Raw genomic sequence first — 15256 nt, 5'->3', positions numbered from 1 at the left:
TTTTAGGGAAATGCAAATCAAAATCACAATAAGAAATCACTTCACACCTATTAAAATGGTTATTATCAAAAAGAGAAGTTGTGATGAGCACTGAGTGTTATACACAATTAATGAATTTTGAACACTACATCAAAAATTAATGGTGTACTATATGTTAGCTAGCTGAACATAAAAAATGACAAGAGATAACAAGACTTTCAGAGGATGTGAAGAAAAGGGAACCCTTGTTTACATTGATAAGAATGTAAATTGACACAGTTACTATGGAAAACAGTGTGGAGGTATCCCCCAAAATTAAAAGTAGAACTACCATAAGATCCAGCAATTCCATTCCTGAGGATATATCCAGAGGAAATAAATCACAACTTCGAGGAGCTTCCTGCATCCTCCTGTTTATTATAACATTATTTACAATGGCCAAGACATGAAAACAACCTAAGTGTCTGTTGACAGATGAACGGATATAGAAAATGTGATATATATCACATTTTTCTATATCTATATCTACATCTAATAGATAGAATAGAAAATTATATATATATATGTGTGTGTGTGTGTATATGTGTGTGTGTGTGTGTACACACACACACACACACAATAAAATATTGCCATTTGTGACAACAGGGATGAACCTTAGGGCATTATGTTAAGTGAAATAAGTCACGGAGAAAGGCTAATAATGTACAATCTCACTTATATGTGGAATCTAAAAAACCCCAAACTCATAGAAAGAGAGCATATTGGTGTTTGCCAGGGCCTGGGGGTAGGCGATATGAGGGGGGGAAAGGTGGTCAAAGGATACAAACTTTCATTTATAAACTGAAAGAGTTCTGAGGATGTAATGTACAGTATGGTGACTCTAGTTAACAATACTGTATTGTATATTTGAAAGTTGCTGAGAATGCAGATCTTAAAAGTTCTCACCATAGGGGCACCTGGGTGGTTCTTAGTTAAGCATCTGCCTTTGGCTCAGGTCATGATCCCAGAGTCCTGGAATCAAGTCCTGCATCAGGTTCCCTGCTCAGCGGGGAGCCTGCTTCTTCCTTTCTCTCTGCCTGCTGCTCCCCCTTCTTGTGGTCTCTCTCTCTGTGTGTCAAATAAATAAATAAATAAATAAATAAATAAAATCTTATTTTAAAAAAGTTCTCACCATAAAAAAGTAAGTATGTGAGATGTGAGGTGTTAATGTGTTAACTAACCTTATTGTAATAATTATTTCACCATATAGAGATATGTCAAATGACTGTGTTGTAAACTTTAAACTTACACAATGTTATATGTCAATTATATCTCGATAAACCTGGAAAAATGGAAAAATCAACATCACTAAGTTCTCACTGATGTAGTTACTTTTATGGGAAAGAAAAAAAAGGCTACTTGATAGCAGGACCTAGAGCAGTACTAGTGCATGCTGCATGGTGGAGCTGCACTTGGCAAGTGAAGAAACTGAGACTCAGAGGAAACGAGACGTTTTTTAGGTCATACATGAGAAGGATCCACTTAGGACAACATACAAACTTTATTCAGGAGTTTGGTAATTATTTGTGATTACATACAGTGGAACTTTTAAAGTGTGGTCCCTGAGTCATGAGACTGAGAATCACCCTAAGTGATTAGTGAGTATTCCTGGGCCTAGCTCCCAGAGATTCAGATTCATTTAGGCCAAGGGATGTTCTTATGTTACAGTCTTGAAAAGTGAGGGTGTATATATGACTGCTTCTCTACTTTTATGCTGTGTGACTTAGTGTCTTATTTCCAATATCTGTCTCTGGGTCTCTCTCATGTATGATCTTTGTTTCCTGGATGTGTGTAAATATTATTGATGTCTTGAGAGGAGTGATGTCTTGATAGAGTAATTAGTCTGTTGCACTTTTACTTGAAATCACTTGTTCTCCAAGTGTGGTATCTGAATCAGCAGCATCGGCCTCACCAAGGAACTAAGAAATACAAATTTCAGGCCTCATCTTAGACCTACTAAATTATAACATGGGGGAATGGCCTAGTACTTTGTTTTAACATCCCTCCCAGATGATTCTGATGCATAAACAACTTTAAGAATCACTACTTTAGAAAAATGGTTCACCACAGAAAATGCTTTTGAAACGGCTAGGATAGATGCTTGGGAAAGGAAAAAGCATTTTTTCAATTCAGCTAGGATTTGTCAAGAGCCTGTAAAGTCTAAGGATCTGCATAGGGAATATGGGAGACAAGGAAAAGAGAATTATGTCCTTCAGGGACTTTCAGGTTCATAGAAGGAATAAGATAAGAATGCAAATGAGTGACTTTGTGACAAAAATATGTGAAGATATTAAGAAAAGAGAGTTAAAAAGAGGGAGCCACACATCTTAGATGTATGTATTCAGCCATTGCAGGTCCCTGTGCTATATAACATTCTTCTGCTTTTTCAAGGTGTACTGACCTTGAATGGTCCATGGACAAAGTACCATTGTTGGAGATGGGAAATAAAGTTAAAAATAATAAACTCTGTTTAGTAAGTCATAGAAGGGAAGATGTATATTGCACATGTTTCAACCATCACAGGTTTGTATAGAGTAGGTTTTGAATGCAGACTTATTTTCACAAAGGTTGAACCCAAATTGTAAGAGGATAAGCAATTGGTAAACAGAGAAATAGTGGAGGCAGGGATAGATGTGGGAGATGATAGAAAGGAGCTGCATTATTTATTATTATCATCACTATTATTATTACCAATGAACAAAAAGTATGAACATTTTTTCCTTTCATCTCTTGTTTTCATGGGGGTGGGTAATGATGTAGTTCTGTCTTCTGAATCAAGCATTGAGTTTTTCCACCTGCTTCAGAGCCCCAAGTTTCCCAATCTAAAGTAGGTTTTCTTAGAAGAGAACTGCCCATGAATGTAAATGCTTTTTCTTGACTCTTGACTCTTCCAGTGACCTGAACATAATTCACTCTAATACAGTAGTCATCTTGTCATGCACATGACAGTCTAAGTTTAGTTTTCTCTAATCCTAGAGACTGCATTAGAGAAACAATTGGAACCCAGAGTCTCTTTTCCTCAGCCTCAGCTCAGGCTGTATCTGTGCATAGTACATTTGACAGATTGCAGCTTAGCTCCTCTACTGTAGTTAACCTTTGTAATCAATAGCTACTTCCACAGGATGTCTTCTCATCCACATCCATTTCAAAGGTAGCTGAATTACTTGAACAGTGGTTTTACACATTCATCCCATTAGTGTACACAGAGAGACATGGCCTTAGCTACCAAGAATATAGAAAAGGCAAAATGTCTTAAAGAAATAATATATGCTGCAAAAATATGCTGGAAGTTAATCAAGAGAGAAAAGTCAGTTGAAAAATTTCATTCCTGCTCCACCTTTGCAAAAGATCAAACATCTCAATTAGTGTCATGATTTAATACCCTTATGAAATGGCACAGGTACATGAGTTTTATGAATATCCTAAAATTTAATAAATACACATTCATACCTAATAAGAATATCTTGCCACTGGACTATTTTTTTAAAAAACTTCTATTAGCCAAAATATAGTACATCAATAGTTTCAGATGTAAGGTCAATAACTCATCAGTTGAGAATAACACACAGTGCTCATCACATTATGTGCCCTCTTTAATGCCCATCACCCAATTACCACGTCCCCTACTCCCCTCCCCTCCAGCAACCCTCAGTTTGTTTCCTAGAGTTAAGAGTCTCACGTGTTTTTCTTCCTCTCTGATGACTTCCCATTCAGTTTTCCCTCCCTTCCCCTATGATCTTCTGTGCTGTTTCTTATATTCCACATACGAGTGAAACCATATGATAATTGTCTTTCTCTGATTGAGTATTTCACTTATACCCTCCAGATCCATCCATGTCTATGTAAATGGTAAGTATTTATCCTTTCTGATGGCTGAGTAATATTCTATTGTATACACATACCACATCTGCTTTATCCATTCATCTGTCAGTGGACATTTCAGCTCTTTCACAGTTTGGCTATTATGGACACACATCCTATGAACATTGATGCCAGGAGCCCCTTCATATAACTACATTTGAATATTTGGGGTAAATATTTAGTAGTGAAATTGCTGGGTCATAGGATAGCTCTATTTTTAACTTCTTGAGGAAACTCCATACTGTTTTCCAGAGTGGCTGTACCAGCTTGCATTCCCCCCAACAGTGTAAGGGGGTTCCCCTTTCTCTACATCCTAACCAACATTTGTTGTTTCCTGAGTTGTTAATTTTAGTCATTCTGGCTGGTGTGAAGTGGTATCTCATTGTGGTTTTGATTTATATTTCCCTGATGGCTAGTGATGTGGAACATTTTTTTCATGTCTGTTAACCATTTGTATGTCTTCTTTGGAGAAATGTCTGCTTATATATTCTGCTCATTTCTTGACTTGATTATTTGGTTTTGGGGTGTTGAATTCGATAAGTTCTTTATAGATTCTGGATACTAGCCCTTATCTAATATGTCATTTGCAAATATCTTCTCCCATTCTGCAGGTTGCCTTTTGGTTTTGTTGACTGTTTCCTTTGCTGTGCAGAAGATTTTAAACTGGGTGAAGTCCCAAGAGTTAATTTTTGCTTTTGTTTCCCTTGCCTTTGGAGATGTGTCTAGCAAGAAGTTGTTGCAGCCTAGGTCACAGAGGTTGTTGCCTGTGTTCTCTTCTAAGATTATGATGGATTCCTCTCCAACAGTGGGGTCTTTCATCCATTTTGAGTTTATCTTTGTGTGTGGTGTAAGAAAATGGTCCAGTTTAATTCTTCTACAAGTGGCGGTCCAATTTCCCCAGCACCATTTATTGAAGAGACTGTCCTTTTTCTATTAGATATTCTTTCCTGCATTGTTGAAGATTAGTTGACCATAGAGTTGAGGGTCCATTTCTGGAGTTTCTATTCCATTTATTTGATCTATGTGCCTGTTTTTGTGCCAGTACCATACTGTTTTGAGAATAACAAATTTGTAATATGGCTTGAAGTCCAGAATTGTGATGCCACCAGCTTTGGTTTCCTTTTCCTTTCTCTCTCTCTCTTTTTTTAGGATTTTATTTATTTATTTAACCGAGAGGGAGAGAGATCACATGCTGTCAGAGAGGCAGGCAGAGAGAGAGGGGGAAGCAGGCTTCCTGCTGTGCAGGGAGCCCGATGTGGGGCTCAATCCCAGGACCCCAAGATCATGACCTGAGCCTAAGGCAGAGGTTTAACCCACTGAGCCACCAAGGCCCCCGGTTTTCTTTTTCAACATTCCTCTGGCTATTTGGAGTCTTCTCTGGTTCCATAACAAGTTTTAGGATTATTTGTTCCAGGTCTGTAAAGAATGTTGATGGAATTTTGATAAGGATTTCATTGAATGTGTAGATTGCTCTGGGTAGCATAGACCTTTTAACAGTATTTGTTCTTCCAATTCATGATCATGGAACATTTTTCCATTTCTTTGTGTCTTCCTCAATTTCCTTCATAAGTTTCTGTAGTTTTGGGGGTACAGATCCTATACATATTTGTTTCAGTTTATTCCTAAGTATCTTATGGGTTTTGGTGCAATTGTAAATGAGATTGATTCCTTAATTTCTCTTTCTTCTGTCTCATTGCTAATGTATGGAAATGCAACTGATTTCTGTGCACTGATTTTGTATCCCGCCATGTTGCTGAATTGCTGTATGAGTTCTAGCAATTTGGGGGTGGATGTTTTTGGGTTTTCCACATGGGGTATCATGTCATCTGCAAAGAGTGAGAGTTTGACTTCCTCTGTGCCAAGTTGAATGCCTTTTATTTCTTGTCTGCAACCAGCAGAATGGGAGAAGATATTTGCAAGTGATACTACAGACAAAGGGCTGATATCCAAGATCTATAAAGAACTTCTCAAATTCAACACCCAAAAAACAAATAATCAAGTCAAAAAATGGGAAGAAGACTTGAGCAGACATTTCTTCAAAGAAGGCATAGAAATATCTAACAGACACATGAAAAAGTGTTCATCATCTTTAGCCATCAAGGAAATTCAAATCAAACAACACTAAGATACTACCTTACACCAGTTAGAATGGCAAAAATTAACAAGGCAAGAAAGAACAAATGTTGGAGCTGTTGTGGAGAAAGGGGAACACTCTTACACTGTTGGTGGGAATGCAAGTTGATCTAGACACTTCGGAAAACAGTGTGGAGGTTCCTCAAAAAGTTTACATTAGAGCTACCCTATGACCCAGCAATTGCACTACTGGGCATTTACCCCAAAGATACAGATGCAGTGGAAAGAAGGGCCACATGCACCCCAATGTTCATAGCAGCAATGTCCACAATAGCCAAACTGTGGAAAGAGCTGAGATGTCCTTCAACAGACAAATGGATAAAGGCGAGGCCAATATACACATGGAATATTACTCAGCCATCAGAAAGGATGAATACCCAACTTTTGCAGCAACATGGATGGAACTGGAGGAGATTATGCTAAGTGAAATAAGTCAAGCAGGGAAAGTCAATTATCATATGGTTTCACTTCTTTGTGGAACATAAGGAATAGCATGATGGACATTAGGAGAAGGAAGGAAAAAATGAAGAGGGGGTGAATCAGAGGGGGAGATGAACCATGAGAGACTACAGACTCCAGGAAACAAACTGACGGTTTTAGAGGGTGTGGGGGGATTGTTTAGCCTGGTGATGGGTATTAAGGATGGCACATATTGCATGGAGCACTGGGTGTTATACCCCACAATGAATCATGGAACACTACATCAAAAACTAATGATGTACTGTATGGTGACTAGCATAACATGATAAAGGAAAATTAAAAAAATATATTTTATCATTGTAAGAAGGCAAACCCAAGGTCAAATCTCCCTTTCCTACACTTAAATTTTAAACATACCAGGCTGCTTATCAAGGAGTTCCTGAAATTTAGCTTGTTCATACTGGACAGAATGTTTCTGCAGGTAGGGTCGAAGGCTCTGGATAGTATAGTTCACCATGTCCATTTTCATCAGGCCCAGAACATGGAAGATACTCCTGTCATAAGGAGAAATAAAATATTTACGCTATGAAAGGAAATCTAGTGTGGAGAGGTGGAACTCAAGCAAGGTTTCCTAAAATTCCAGCATTTTAGAATTAAAATGGACCTTAAAAACAATAATCCAACTTCAATTTACAAATAAGAACACTGTGGTTAGGGGACAATGGCCACAGAGTGCATTGTTGTCAGGGGTAAGGACAAATATGTCTTTTGTCCTTTTAGTTACCAATGTAGAACTCTTTCCAATATTGCCACTATTTTCTCAGAATGAGTATTCAGTGGAAGGAAAATGACCAAAGTCCTAACAACCAACTGTGAGGAGTTGGAATGATGATGATTAAATTTCTATCTAATTGGGCATACGATTTACCTTTCTGGGTCTTGATTCTCCCAGCTGTGAAACAAGGATAATCTTCATTGCTGTCCCCTCATGGGCTTTACGTTAAGATACATAGGAAAACATTTGGGAAAAGGCTATTTGAAATCTCTGGAAGAAAGAATTATTGTACTCTCTCTTAGCATCACTTCTTAAAAGGGGTACAAATGACCTGAATATCACCAAAAAGGCCTTGAGAGTCTGTCCTTGGAAAATAAAAGCCAATAGTCTAGGGAGCAAAATAAAAGGTATTAGTCAGGGGTTCCTGGGTGGCTCAGTGGGTTAGGGCCTCTGCCTTCGGCTCAGGTCATGATCTCAGGGTCCTGGGATCGAGTTCTGCATCGGGCTCTCTGCTCAGCAGGGAGCCTGCTTCTCCCTCTCTCTCTGCCTGCCTCCCTGCCTACTTGTGATCTCTCTGTGTGTGTCAAATAAGTAAATAAAATCTTTAAAAAAAGGTATTAGTTGGTTCTTCAGTATAGAAGAGCTAGACAAGGCAGGAGCTATAACACAGTATCAGGGAGCGAGCTTTCTGACATAGTTGTTTAAGGCAGATTTCAGGGACAGTATATTCCGCTTCTTACTTTAGTAACTGCACAGGATCTGTCATGCTTTCTAGTTTCTGCACTGCTTCATCGTGGACTGGTGCACATAGGAGGGTCATCAAATTGAGAATGTAGTTAGAGAGATGAGGGACATCCAGGGCCCCATGTTCTGCTTCCTGCTTAAGGAGATCCATGTCCAGAGCTTCTTCAATCTCATTTCTTAAGCGGTTCTGGTGTGGTAATAGCAGTGATAACAAGATCTGTCCATAAAAGAAAATCAATGGAGCCAAATTGTTTAGAAACCCAATCACTCTCCAATAAACAACCTCCTTAAAACAAAGACATCCTAGTCTATGTCTTTTGGAAGTCTTGAAAATAGGTCTCTAAATTTCTTAAAGAAGAATACTATTTCTCTCTGGGGCACCTGGGTGGCTCAGTGGGTTGGGCCTCTGTCTTTGGCTCGGGTCATGATCTCAGGGTCCTGGGATTGAGTTCCACACTGAGCTCTTTGCTCGGCGGGGAGCCTGCTTCCCCCTCCCTCTCTCTGCCTTCCTCTCTGCTGGCTTGTGATCTCTCTCTGTCTGTCAAATAAATAAATAAAATCTTTAAAAAAAAGAATAGTATTTCTTTCTGTTTAGGGGCCAATTATAGTTCAAGGCTTCACTGGTATCAGTAATAACAATAGTGCTATATAATATTCTGATCATAAGGATATTAAAATATGAATAAAAATAAGAGTGTGATAAAAATAAGTGCAGGATATAAAATATATAAAATACACACCACCACAAGGTGATTGAAGCACTCTTAATAAGGAATAAAGACATTTTTAGATTATTTTTACTTCAAAGATCAAAGATAAAATAAGTAAAGGAACCATTAAAGGTCACTTGAAATAACCTTTTGACTCAAAAGTATAAGCCTTTTGGCTCAAAAGCCCTTGTGGGCAAGGGATCCTTTACTCACTTATGTGTTTCTTAAAAACAAGACACAGTAAGTGATTAGTGAAAATCTTTTTAATTGAATGACATACTGTGCCATTATAGCAACATATCACCTTTCGAGCTTCATATCATGCAAAGAAAAAAAGCTTCTCTAGATGGTCTATTTAAGCAATGGACCATGTTCAGAGAGGCGTTATGCAACTTAAGATATTGATAACCATCAACAATCCAAAGATTCGGTATGCTCAGGAACTTAACATCCACAAATGGGAGGGTTGTTACTCACCTCCTTAACTTCTTTTAAAAGTTCAAGAGCACAGGTGAAGTCAGGGGGAGTACTCAATAGTTGCTCCTTCAGATGGTCCCAAAAAGCATTGTACATTGTCTCCATGAATCTGCCTTCCAAACTGTAAAAAGTTTAAATGAGCAAATTGCTCTTTACCCAGAGAACTGATCATAATCAGGATAATAATTTCTTAAATCCCAAATAGCATTTAGGATCATGAAAGATCACTGAATTGCCAAGCCAAGAGCTATAGTTAGCTCTTGAATGAATAAACTAAATTTAGTGTCAAATGCAAAGATGTTAGCCAAATCCTCTCAGGAGGGTATCTCAAGGTTCCAGAGAAGCCCTCATCCTGCAGTAGGAAGAACCATGAACTAGGTAGGGAGTTAAGCCCTTGAGTTCTAGCCCTGGTTTTGCATCGAACATAAGTGTGTGCCTTAGTTTCTTTTTTTCCAGACAAAAAAAAAAAGAATTTATATTATACACTCCCATATATAAAACCTCAAAACAAGCAAAATAACCTGTGGTGTTTAATAATCAGAATACTGGTTACCTTTGGGGAGAATGGTTAACTTTCATTGGTAAAGTGCTGTGTGCCTTAGTTTTATATCCATAGACTTATAGGTTCAACTAGATGTTCTTTTTCTTTCCATTTTGAAATCTAAGAAAAAAATTCCTCCTTGATTACTCATTATCATCTCCATTCAAACCTGTTCCTTGTTTGTGCAGTCCAGAAAGCTTAACCCTTTTCCCTCAAAAAATACAAAAATGTACATGATTTTGTTAAAACCTTTACAAACAATTACAAAAATAAATGGGTAAAAAAGTCAAAGTTCATCTCCCAACACACCAATCCCATTTGTGAGATAATACATACATAATTGGTGTGTACTGGAGTCCTTCTAACTGCCTTCTCCTAAACCATTTTATCTACTTGGTCACCAAATTCCAGATATTTTGCTTCCAAAATATCTCTATCTATTGTCATTTCCTATCTGAACTATTGCAGTAGCCTGTTAAATGGTCTTCCTTCCCCAACAAAGTCTTATGCAATGCCACATATTCTTGCTAAAATCAATGGTTTTTCTAAGATATACATCTGGTCATGTTGGCATGCTCATTTGAAGTCCTCTCTGGGCTCCCTATCACCAGCAGGATACATGGTCTCTAAGACCCTTTAGGATCCTCTTCTGTCACTTCAACCTTATTGCCTTCCTTCTTTTTACACACTGCTCCAACAATAACAACCTACTTAAAATGAATATATAATGTCTTTCACTATTCTATGCCTGTGACTTGACAGTTCCAGTTCCAGGAGAATCCTTCCCCACCTACACCCCCACCCCGGACCACCTGAAAATTACCTGTTCATACTCCAAAACTCAAGTGTCACCTTATGAGGAAAGTCTTTCTTGACACTCCTTGGGCAGCTGAACACAAACATAGAATTCCATATACTAGATGTCAGAGAACTTATCATTGCACAGTAGCTATCTACTATTTGACTATCTCTGATACAGAAGCCTCTTGTGGTAAAGCTAGCATCCTAGTCACCTATATGTTCCCAGCATTAAGGATTGTTCCTTACACCTAGTAAGTGCTCAATGTTTGTTGTACAAATATCTGACAATAAGATTTTCCTTAGAATCTATAACTATAATTAGTGTTATTTTATAAGACCAAAGGTAAAACCAATAGTCAATATCTATATACAAAATAGATAAACCCATATTCTATTTCAACTTTGTTTCTGTTATACTTTTTGCATTGCTACACTAGAATAAGGCTGTTAATAACAGAACAATTAAAAATCAAGCTCTGAATAGTATTATTCCTTCTGCTTCATTTACCCACCCCTCATCACCACCACAACCCCAGCCACTTTAACAGATCTTCACTCTCCTAGTTTCACTTTCTCTGCACCCTAGCCAGCAGGAAAAAAATCTAACTTGAGTTTCAGAGATAGTAAAGGTGAGGAATATGCTAGGAGATTTGTCTTTTGATGGAAACCTCTTTTGGAAAAGCTGTGCCTGGCATGAGTACCTGTTAACAACAGGTAAGGGAAAACTAAGAAGTATGAAGATCAAAAGAAACACAGAGCAAAGTGTTTTAGAAATAGAACCCCTAAAGTGGGAAATTAGAAATGCTATACAATTAGGGCACAACAAATTAATTTACCCATTTAACTATTAACAAGCTATTAGAAGTATTTAATTCAGGGGTGCCTGGGTGGCTCAGTGGGTTAGGGCCTCTGCCTTTGGCTCGGGTCGTGATCTCAGGGTCCTGGGATCGGGCCCCGCATCGGGCTCTCTGCTCAGCGGGGAGCCTGCTTTCCGCCCCCCTCTCTCTGCCTGCCTCTCTGTCTACTTGTGATCTCTGTCTGTCAAATAAATAAAATCTTAAAAAAAGAAGTATTTAATTCATAGAATTTTATTTATGTCTTACAATATGAGTGTAATTAATAAAAACCAGAATAAAGCCTCATTTTAGAGAGGCATTCTTTATCAATGTGGTTCTGATCTTAATTCCCAGAATTTTTATTAGGCTGCTTATAAGACAGAAATGTTCTCTGAAATTTTTCCTCATGAAGAGTTGGCAATGCCACTATTAGAAAGATACTCTTTTCACCAGTACCTGTTTGATCTGTAGACAAAAGAATAACCTTTGTGAGCTATTTCTTCCAAGGCTGTCTAAAAAGATCTGAAATTAACTCTGTATTTCATTATTAACTGGCATACCAAAATAAACATTCTGACAACAACTTCTTTGGCTTACTTCCTGTTTAAATATATTTTTTTCTGCTTTGACACGAAACTAATAATTACACTGGTAATTACACTCCTCTGTTTTATTTGTTGGTACCATTTAAGACATACTCAAAATTAACTGTATTAATAAAAACGCTTCAATCCTGATCAAGAGTCATTTGTGTTATATACTTATCACAGGAGGAGTAAAATGAAAAAAAAAAAATAGAAGAGTCCATACCTGTTGGGAGGTAAAACACTCTCTTCCATACAGAAATCTTGGTTTACCACGATTTCATGAGCAATGCTAAGTTTGAAACTTCATTAACTGTCTCTATCAGATGTGTGACAGAAAGTACTTCAGGTCTGCTCTCTGGAAAAAGGTACAGCAGTCATTAACAGAGATTCCATACAAGTAAAATTTCTATTTTTTATAGAGATTCTCCCAATGAATTAAGTCCCCCAAGTTTAGATCCATAAAGCAGATCTTACAAAGATTCACTCAATCATCCTAGTATTTGAGGTTTTCTGAACTTTTGCCCTTCAATAACATTGGAATTCTCAGAGAAGTCAAGCGTGAACAAAAGTTTATGAAAAGCAAAAAGTGAAACTGATTTCAGAACCCTTTGCTTGAAATGTTAAAATAGTAAGTAAAAAACAGCAAGAAACACTGGTAAATTATGGTTTATAAAATAAATAATTGCCTAGGGGCACCCAGGTGGTTCAGTCAGTTAAGCATCTGACTCTTGATCTCAGCTTAGGTCTTGATCTCAGGGGTGTGAGTTCAAGCCCAATATTGGGCCCCACGCTGGGCATGGAACCTACTTAAAATAAAGAAATGAACAATTTTCTAAAAGTTGCTATTTCTGGAACACTAAAAGAAATTTTAAAAAAATAAATAAAAATTTAAAAGTTGCTATTTCTATTTTTTTTTTTTTTTGGTTTCAGAAGTAGAATTTAGTGATGCGTCACTTACATACAACACCCAGTACTCATCACAATTACCTTCCTTACTAGCCATCACCCATTTAACCCATCCCTCACCCACCTTCCCTCCAGTATCTCTGTTTGTTCTCTATATTTAAGAGTCTATTTTATGGTTTGCCCCTCTCTCTTTTTTCCCCTATGTTCATCTGTTTTGCTTCTTAAATTCCACATATGAGTGAAATCATATGGCATTTGTACTTTGCTGACTTATTTCACTTCACATAATATTCTCTAGCTCTGTCTACATCATTGCAAATGGAAGGATTTTATTCTTTTTATGGATGAATAATATTCCATTATATATATAATATATATTTATTATGTAAATATTATATATGTTTTATATAAATATGTACTATAATAATATATAATCATATATGTGTGTATACACATATGTGTATATATGTATGTATACATACATATATATGATTATATATTATATACACATATACATATACACGCATATATATGATCATATATTATTATAATACATATTTATATAATAAATATATATATAATATATACACGTGTGTGTGTGTGTGTGTGTGTGTGTCCTACATCTTCTTTCCCCATCCTTCACTCAATGGACATTTTGGTTCTTTCCATAATTTGGCTTTTGTTGATAATGCTGCTATAAACACTGGGAATAAATTCAAGATAAATGAAAGACCTAAATGTGAGACAGGAGACCATCAAAGTCTTAAAGGAGAACACAAGCAGTAACCTCTTTGACATTAGCCATAGCAACTTCTTACTAGATATGTATCCTAACGCAAGGGAAACAAAAGCAAAAATAAACTATGGACTTCATCAAGATAAAAATCTTCTGCACAGTGAAGGAAATAGTCAACAAAACTAAAAGGCAACCTTTGGAGTGGGAGAGGATATTTGCAAATGATACATCTGATAAAGGGTTAGCTTCCAAAATCTATAAAGAACTTATCAAACTCAACACCCAAAAAACAGTTTCTACTAGTATTCTTACCTCTGATGATCTAGGAAGAGACATAAGATGAAAGTCTCCTTATAGAATACACCACAAATCTTACTAGGTAGTTCTAAACCAGAACCATGCCTATGCATGATTTCCAAATGTAGGGATTCCACAGAATAATAGAATTTCAAAAAATGAGTGACTGACAATAATTTGCCAATTGTTATTTTTCCACATATGGACATCAATGCAAACAAGCAAAAAACTACCATTATCCAAATAATCATTTTATTAAAATATATATATTTTTAACATCCCAGAATACAGAAAGTACATAGCATAATTTTTAAAATTATGTAAATTTATTCTTCATTTGAGTGTAGTTGACACACAATGTTAAATTAGTTTCATATGTACAATGTAGTGATTTGATGAGTTTATACATTAAGCTATGTTCACCAAAAGTGTAGCTATCATCATTACAGTATGATGACTATATTCCTTACACTGTGCCTTTTATTCCCATGACTTATTTGTTGCATAACTAGAAGTCTGTATCTCTCACTCCCCTTCACTCATTTTGCCCATCCTCCTATCACTGCCCTTTAGCAACCATCAGTTTGTTCTTTGTATTTATAGGTCTGATTCTGCTTTTTTGTTTATTCATTTGGCTTCTTTTTTTTTTTAGATTCCACATATGAGTGAAACAATATGATATTTTTCCAAAAAAAAAGACATACAGATGGCAAATAGACACATGAAAAGATTCTCAACATCACTAATTATCAAGAAATGCAAATGAAGATCACAATGAGATAGTATGTCACACGTGTCAGAATTTCTAAAATCAAAAAGACAAGAAATAACAAATGTTGGTGAGGATGTGGAGAAAAAGGACCCCTCAATACACTTTGGTGGGAATGTAAACTCATACAGCCACTGTAAAAAACAGTATGAAGTCTCATGAAATTAAAAATAGGGGCACTTGGATGGTTCAGTTGGTTAAGCATCTGCCTTCAGCTCAGATCTTGATCCTGGGGTCCTGAGATCAAGCCCCGCACCAGGGTCCCTGCTTTGTGGGGGACCAGCTTCTCCCTTTCCCTGCCTCTCCCCCTGCTTGTGCTCTCTCTCTCCCTGTCAAATAAATAAATAAAATATTTAAAAAATTAAAAATAGAAATACCGTATGATTGAATAATTTCATGGCTGGGTATTTACCAAAAGAAAACAAAAACACTAATTAGAAAAGATATACACACTATTTCACACTCTAGCATTGGAATTTGGGAACCACTGTTCTGAGATTTTTTTTTTTTTTTTTTTACAGACTACTTACTTATAGCAGTGATACATAGTAAGCACATATGCTAGTTATAACTCTTATTTGGTATACTTGGCATATAAAATAAAACATAGAATACTTTCAACATAGCTCCATAATTTGTTCAGAT

At 36.8% G+C, this 15256-nt stretch overlaps 1 pseudogene across 1 annotated transcript in view; it reads right to left on the bottom strand.

Moving 5' to 3' along the window:
• Window positions 1–1280: 1280 nt before the first annotated feature.
• Window positions 1281–15256, bottom strand: part of LOC308337428 (T-complex protein 11-like X-linked protein 1) — a 29107-nt pseudogene continuing 15131 nt past the window's right edge. Inside the window, exons 2-6 of the transcript in view lie at window positions 12127–12258; window positions 9139–9259; window positions 7948–8168; window positions 6850–6986; window positions 1281–1300 (exon numbers count right to left, since the gene is read on the bottom strand). The product of the transcript in view is annotated as a T-complex protein 11-like X-linked protein 1 (transcript). The remainder of the gene's footprint in view (window positions 1301–6849; window positions 6987–7947; window positions 8169–9138; window positions 9260–12126; window positions 12259–15256) is intronic.

The sequence above is a fragment of the Martes martes genome (genome assembly GCF_963455335.1).
Source record: "Martes martes genome assembly, chromosome: X".
Lineage (NCBI taxonomy): Eukaryota > Metazoa > Chordata > Mammalia > Carnivora > Mustelidae > Martes > Martes martes.
The sequence above is the reverse complement of the archived record's forward strand: the minus strand, read 5'-3'. Positions and strand labels throughout refer to the sequence as shown.